The sequence below is a fragment of the Macrobrachium nipponense genome, chromosome 13 (assembly GCF_015104395.2).
Source record: "Macrobrachium nipponense isolate FS-2020 chromosome 13, ASM1510439v2, whole genome shotgun sequence".
Classification (NCBI taxonomy): domain Eukaryota; kingdom Metazoa; phylum Arthropoda; class Malacostraca; order Decapoda; family Palaemonidae; genus Macrobrachium; species Macrobrachium nipponense.
Genome location: NC_087206.1, coordinates 61,401,187 through 61,409,813, shown reverse-complemented (window position 1 = coordinate 61,409,813; position 8,627 = coordinate 61,401,187). Strand labels below are relative to the sequence as shown.

The 8,627-nt window shown below is 35.2% G+C and overlaps 1 pseudogene; it reads right to left on the bottom strand.

The window, feature by feature from the left end:
• LOC135225838 (chorion peroxidase-like) overlaps positions 1 to 8,627 on the bottom strand; it is a 70,041-nt pseudogene that overhangs the window by 18,234 nt on the left and 43,180 nt on the right.

Genomic DNA, 8,627 nt, shown 5'->3' with positions numbered 1-8,627 from the left:
AGAAGAAGAAGATGAAGAAGTATAAAAGGCAGAGCGGATAACAAATTGGTAAAGGCACAACTGAAGACTTGAATTTTAGAGCGATTGTAGATTTGCGTTGCAAAGAAACTAATTTTGTGAATCCCCTTCCGTATCAGGAAAATTCCAACGGGTAAATCCTACATTGTTTTATTCCTTCTTGGTTTTCCCCAAGGTAAATCTCACTTTCGGTGCACGAAAACGGTCCTGGTGATGATTTATTTTTTAAAAAGTACCTTTAGATGAATTCTGTTTTTTTTTTTTTCCGTCAGTACATTTAGTTAACATCACCTCTTAAGTTCCGGCAGTCGAATCCCATTTTTTGGGGAAACTTGCCAACTCCTCCAACTGGCTGATAAATCTTCTGGCTAAATCTCCTCCGCACATAAGCAGTCATACAAAATATCCCACAATAACTTTAAAACTTGTTAGATATTATGCTCTCTTATTCTCTGAAAAAATTCACCCAAATTTGATTATTACCTGAACCAACGAAATTGATCCATTCATCGTCTGATAAATACAACCAAAACTACTTAGTGTCTGATAAAATTATTTTTTGCCAACTTTTAACAGTCAGCAATACTAATAAATTCATCAAAGAAAAGCATTCACTATGTGAACAACTAAAACAAAAACTCTAAAAGCTCCAAGCAGTACGTGAAAAATCTCCTTCATAAATCCTACTCGGCTCCTAAATAACCCACCAAAATTTTCTACTGTTCGAGACTTCCTGTCTATGGTAGTTTCACATCAACCGTGCATCTGTTGTCTTGGCTGGTCCCTTACGACGCTCCTGATTGACTGTTGATAAACCAATCACAGGGCTGGAAACTCTGTCTCTCTCGAGAGAGTTCACATAGGTAGGATGTATGTGCCACCTCTCCTGAGGGATACTTTTGACAGACGCATCCGTTAGGAGGGGTGGAACATACATCCTGCCTATGTGAACTCTCGAGAGACTGAGAGTTTCCAGGCCTGTGATTGGCTCATCAACAGCCAATCAGGAGCATCGTAAGGGACTGGCCTAGACAACAGATGCACTGTTTATGTGAATCTACTATAGTAAATCATAAAATCATTCACTGCAAGAAACAAGTTTCTTTGGCAAAATCGACTTTTCTGTACAGTGGTATATAATGCTGTATGAGCCGTTGGCCATGCAACTCAACAATCACAATAGCTTTCTTTTACAGAAAACAAAAACTAATTAAAACCACCAAAAAGAAAAAAAATTATATGCTGTCTGAAAACGTTTCCTTAAATAAATCCTCTTATCAGCCGAATAACCAACCTACATCCTTTAAGTGTTCTGTAAAAGAAAACTATTGAGATGGTTTTGTCTGTCCGTCAGCACATTTTCTGTCTGCCCTCAGATCTTAAAAACTAATGAGGCTATAGGGCTGCAAATTGGTATGTTGACCATCCACGCTCCAATCATCAAACATACCAAATTGCAGCCGTCTAGCTTCAGTAGTTTTTATTTGATTTAAGATAAAGTTGGCAATGACGCTGCGTCTGGGAACGCCATAGGACAGGCCACCAGTTTCATGGGTCGCGGCACATCCAACATTGTGTGCCTGTGCAGAAAAGTCGATTTTTAGGGGCATGTTTTACTTGTTATTGTTTGAGACACCCTACCTGGTAAATCCTCTCGTCGTCCCAGTGAGGATTCAGTTGTCCCAGAATACTGGCAATGCGGTTGTGCTCCCGAAACCACAGTGTGTGCACAGCCGTCAGCATCAGCTGTTCGTTGACCCGGATCTCACCTGAAATAGAAGTGGGCGGAGTGAAATGAATCCCCAAGGAAAAATACAAAACTACACTGGATTGAGAATACAGGACACTGGAAAATAACTTTATTTTTCTTTTTTTGTGTTAGCTGTGGAGTCGACAAGTGTCATGATGTACTGGAAGACTAAGCCTCTTTAACACATACACACACACGCACATATATATTATACACACACACACACACACACACACACACATATATATATATATATATATATATATATATATATATATATATATATATATATATATATATATATATATGTGTGTGTGTGTGTGTGTGTCTCTGTGTGTGTATATGTATGTATGTTTATATATATATATAAAAGGCATGACTACTTGAAGAAGTTGTTTTTTTGAAAATAAATAACGTTCTATCTTTTCGGGTAGTCAAAAAGTTCTCGCAGTCTGATAGGCAGTTTTTATCAGTCTGCAACGGGGTATCTCTGAAAAATTAAGAGAATATTATTTGTCTCTGCTGCTGCTAGGAGACATATACAGTTCTCCTATTTAGTAGCACCTCGCTACTAATCATACTACTACTAACCATAACTAATACTACTCACCAGCATCAAAACAGAATTGATCTGGAAGCGTCCTTATGCATCCTTCGTCAGGTAGGTCAGTTTTAGCGGGCAACAGTTCACGAAGACGCAGATGAGCGAAGGCCGTCAGTTCGCGCGCATCAAACCGTCATGGAAAGCGCGCAAGCCTTCCTGTCAAATAGAAAATAAGTAGTTATATATATATAATATATATATATATATATATAGATATATATTATCTATATATGTGTGTATATATATATACAGAAAGAGACTCACAGATATACATGTGTATATATATCTTATGTATATGTACACATATATATATATAAAATATATGTACATACACACACACACACACATATAGATAGATATATATATATATATATATATATATATATATATATATATATATATATATATATATATATATATATATATATATATATATATATACGTCAGGCTACGTGTCCCTATACTCAGTCTTTAAAAATCTGGGGTTGTACTGCCCAACTTGGTCATTATTTGCTGTTTCTTTATTTTTTCTTTCTATCTTTAACTGCCACGCTTTGAAATTTCCTCCTTGCTTCCGTTTATAATTAATATCTCTAAACCCATAAGAAATTAACTGGCTCAGATCTTGAATTTAAAATGATTTAATAAACTATAGTCTTCTAGCCCCGTTCGCTGTCTTTTCTCATAGGAGTGTTCAGTTCTGTGGTATTAATTAGAAATTAATAGTCCTTTTGGTTTAATCCGTATGAATTTCTTTCTATATGAGTGTTCTGTTCTGTGGTATTAATTAGATATTAATAGTCCTTTTGGTTTAATCCGTATGAATTTCTGTCTATTATAAGTAATCCAGTTATAATGGTGATTAGTTTGAAAGCCATAAAAACGGGCTATAGAACTCAAATAAAGGTTCCAGAATTTATAAACCGTGCTGTTTCAACCATGCTATCAATAGAGTAGAATTCGTCAGTATATATGAGCAGGAATCAAGGGTCAGTGACACATTTATGCACATTATTATATAAGAATTCACAATGATGTCATATTTTGTATTTCAAATGAATACATGATGCATTTTTCTTATTCTCCAGGATAGCCATCTTCCGGTGGTAATGAAAAGTTAGAAGAGAGTTTCAGTGCATATCCATAAAGAATTTCTTTTGATTAAAGACACCTCGTACTATATAACTATAGGCCTATATTTTTACATTCTAAGCCTATACTCATGATTTGTTCTTGTGCAGGTATATGTGTGTTCATTGCGGGTAACATAGACCACTATGACGGGAGGAAAACTAAAAGCAGAACTTTCAGGTGATCTCGGCTCTGTTCATTCGACTTTACCTGGCGTGCGTTTCCGTCCCTCCGTAAACTGTGTTTGCATCGATCACTCCTGTTAGGATGTTGAAAGGAGCCCGTGGACCTGAAAGAGATACGTTTTTTCTTTACTTCTGAAAAAAAAAGAGAAGCTTTTATGCACATACCCAGGGATGGGATGAAGAAGAGAGAGAGAGAGAGAGAGAGAGAGAGGAGAGAGAGAGAGAGAGAGAGAGAGAGGCGTGAGCTATTCAGAGTGTGTTTACTGACACTGCCAGGAGAGACTTTCATGTTAATAAAAGTGCGTTCAAGCGGGAGCATTGGCTGCCCTTGCCTGTCTTAGTTCCGTCTCATTTATTGATCATATATTTATATAGAGATACCATGACAAAAGTTGCACACAGACACAGACACCCATATATATATATATGTATATATATATACATATATATCATATAATATAATATATATATATTAACGTACATAACAATTGTATAAGTAATATTGATGTATATATATATATATATATATATATATATATATATATGTATGTTATATATATATGCATATATATTGTTCGAAAACATATTAACCATCTTATATACTTACACACACACACACACACACACACACACACACACATATATATATATATATATATATATATATATATATATATATATATATATATTTCTATGTGTGTGTGTGTGTATACATTGTGTGAATACATATTAATCATTTTATATACTTACGCAGAAAGTTAACCAATAAAATGTCTTCTTCATTTTCGATATATATATATATATATATATTATATATATATATATATATATATATATATATATATATATATAAAATAAGGATTTTTGTCGAAATACTTCTGTTTTGGATTCAAATCACTTTACAGGACAGCTAATTCCAGTTGATTCCATGAAAAACCTCTTTACTTGTGAGTGACTGTCCCTTATATAAGGCCTAATTGTTCTCCCTTCCTTTATTCAAAAACAGAACACAGCATAAATAGCCAACCGTGATGGTAACCTGGCTACTATGGTAAATTCACATCAACCATGCATTTGATGTCTAGGCCTGTCCCTTACGACGCTCCTGATTGGCTGTTGATAAGCCACTCACAGGGCTGGAAACTCTCAGTCTCTCTCGAGAGTTCACATGGGTAGGCTGTATGTTCCACCTCTCCTGAGGGATACTTTTGAAAGACGTATCCCTCAGGAGAAGTAGGAGAAGTGGAACATACATCCTGCTTATGTGAACTCTCTCGAGAGACTGAGAGTTTCCAGCCCTGTGATTGGCTTATCAACAGCCAATCAAGAGCGTCGTAAGGGACTGGCCTAGACATCAAATGCACGGTTAATGTGAATTTACTATGGTAATGCTGATTTGCAACTTCATCGTCTCTGCTTGACGTGGCCTTTGACTCGCCTTGAAATACCACCACCGAGTAAGAATAAGACTTACCAAGTTTGCAGTCTTGTCGGATCCCTGTGAATGCCCTGACGAAATCCATGCAGCGTTGACCGAAGAAGCCATAGAACTTATCTTCCGGAGGGATGGCAATCTCTAAGCACAGCTTATTCTTGCGTGTACCCGGAGGTTGGTGGCAGCAGAATTCGGGTTCGTTCCTGTTGATAGGGTCTGAAACAGGTGTCTGGTAAATCTCTTGCTTTTATTGAGGACTATTGCTGTCACTAAATAAGCTAATTATAAATTAATAATATATTATATATTAAGTTAAGTATAGGATATACTTATATATATAAATATATGTATATATATATATTTATATATATATATTATATATATTATTATATATATATATATATATATATATATATGTGTGTGTGTGTGTGTGTGTGTGTGTGTGTGTGTGTGTTGTGTGTGTGACAGCCATTGTCATCATAAAAAGCGAGAGAAAAAGTCATTAAAACTTATTTCTGCACATTTTCTTTCGTCATCTATATATAATCATAACATTGCCTTGTAAAATGTATAGTTAGTGTATTTATGTGCTACCATGTGTGACGAGTACCAAAATTTGCAGCTGCATAAATTTCATCTTGATTTATTACTGTATATAATTAATGAAATACCGCATGCAATGTGTCTGAAGATTTCACAATAATATTTAAATGATTCTTAGTCAACCAGTCCAGATGTTCATAATATCTTTCATCAGTCTAGATAAGTGTGTTGGTACGATAGCATTTCGTCGCCGTAAGATTTTGTCTCGGTCGCTTTCTTGCGAGTTACTGGTTGTCACCAGTTAGTAATAAAGAGCCTCCTTCTTCCTTTTGTTTCCTAAACAGGCCAATCCTGTTAGTCACCTGCAGGGGTTGTATAGAATACATTAAGGTGATTTTTCCTTAAAGTCTCGTATGAGTAATTTCACGAAACCACATGACTTGTTACGTCATATAGTTTCTAGAACGTACCTTGATCGATTGCGCCATGTGTTGTAAGCCGCAGGGTATCGGCCCCAAAAAACTTTCCCATTGAAATGACGTCATTTTGGGGTTAAGTTAAATAGAACTGGAAGTTCCAATACGTTTTGCTGCGGAAGTGACGTCATTTTTCTTTCCAGAACATTCCGTGGCGTCATTTAAGAGTTTTAGCTTTCTGATTTTATCTGAGACCGACAACTGTGATGTACAGGTTAAGAGAGGTTCTCTCTCTCTCTCTCTCTCTCTCTCTCTCTCTCTCTCTCTCTCTCTCTCTCTCTCTCTCTCTCTCTCTCTCTCTCTCTCTCTCTCTCTCTCTCTTGTTATAAATTTCTAATTGGTCACTCTTTGTGTTTAGTAAATTTCTCATGGAATTGCGCTTGTGACATTTTTGGTAAAATCTATATATACAGACATTATAATTGCGGGTTCTGTAACAGACCTATCAAGTGTGTATGGTGAATTTTGAAGCTGCAGCAAAAGCAAAAATTTGAGGTACAAGCTACAGTGATATTTATATAATTTAAGCCATGACTTAAAAATACCATTGATGCATTATTCTACATGTTTGTCATGTGTGTACTTATATTTTCATTTGAACTGTTTGATTCTTTTCAATTTTCGATTTTAGTAAGTTTGATACATTTACACATTTTGTGTTTTCATGTTTTTGCATTCACATTTTATATGATTAACTTTCTCAAGTGTTTCGTGATTTAATTTCACACTTTAACACTTGTGATTAAATTTCCATTTGCTTAGAGTTTCTTTTCAAATCTTAAGTATTTCTTCATAGTTTAAGGTTTGCTTCATTAATTTAATTTATGGATAAATTAAATTTTTTAATTTTGTTTGCTAATCTAATTCAAGAATTAATTAAATTTTGTGTTGTTTTCAAGTAATAGTGAATTTTTATTAAATATAAGATTGTGTATTCTACTTGTAAATTTTGAATTTAAAGCTAAAATTTTTGTTTTGAAAGTTTTGATAACAATGTTGCATTTACCCATCAGTGATAGGAATAAAACTGTGAACATGCCAAAGTGATAGGTTGTGCTGTTCCTTCAATTTAAGACCAGGGAGACAGTTAAAGTTGTCTGCTGGAGTGATGCCCTTTAATTAACTAAAACCTAAATGAATGAATACCTCTCTCTTGTTTTGATAAACTTAGTCTGATTTCTCACATATTTGATAAAGCTTTTTAAGGGATCACTGTTGCCTTAAGAGTACTCAGTCGTATTATAATTGTTATGAAATTTCAAGCATCTGGCTGCTGTTAGGTGACTGAATTCTTTGATTGGTAAGTTCTGTGGTCTTCCACCAGGGCGGTGTTGCAAAGCCTTGCGGCCATTCTTAAAGGTCTCATAACCTGCAAATTGAACAGGGGATTAGTGTGATTGTTAATTTGTTTATCGTTAATATGTAATAAGTAAGTGTTTTGCCAGTGTTTAGGGTTCAGTGAGTAAGTGTTTAGTGAATGCTTAGTTTAGGGTTTAGTGAATGTTTAGTGTGTGAGTAATCGGTGAATGTTTAGTGAGGCTTTAGGGTTTTAGTGAAAGTTTTGTGAATGTCAGTGAATGTTTAGTGTGTAATATTCAGTGAATGTTCAGTTAGTATTTGGTAAATGTTAGTGTTTAGTGAATGTTTTGTGTGTAAGTATTCAGTGAATGTTTAGTGAGTAGTGGTTAGGGTTTAGTGAATGTTTAGTTCGTAAGTGTTTAGTGAGTGTTTAGGCTTAGGGTTTAGTGAATTTTTAGTGTATAAGTATTCAGTGAATGTTTGTTGAGTGTTTAGGGTTTAGTGAATGTTTTGTGAATGTTAGTGTTTAGCAAATGTTTAGCGTGTAAAGTATTCAGTGAATGTTTAGTGAGTGCTTAGTGTTTAGTGAATGTTTTGTTAATCCTTGTGTTATTGAAAGTTTACTAAGTATTCAGTGAATGTTTAGTGTGTGTTTATTGAGTGCTTAATGAGTGATCAGTGTATGTTCATTCACTGTTAGTGTTTAATGAGTGTTTCTCCGTGTTGAATGCTATCTCATCGGCGATCAAATATTTTTAAGTGAATTGGTGATTTAACGAATTCCCTGAAGGTTTCAGGGATTTTGTGAAATTCATGGTTTCACAATTAATTTGTAACACACACACATGCATAAATATGTTACAGGGAATATGTGAAATCCAAGGATTTCACGAAATCCCTAGGGCATATGTGAAATGACCAGTTCTATTCGTTTAGGAACATTTGATCCCAGAGGGGTAGTACTAAGACGGTGAAACAGTGATTCATCTACACTGTTTCGCCGTGTTTGGTTCTAGTCCATTGGGGGTCAAATGTGTTTCATCGTGTTTAGTACTAGCTCCTGGGGGATCAAATACACTTAGGGACATTTAATCCCCCACGGGCTAGTACTAAACACGGCGAAATACATCTGACTCACCAGGGGCTAGTACTAAACAGGGCAAAACCGTGTCGACGAATCACTGTT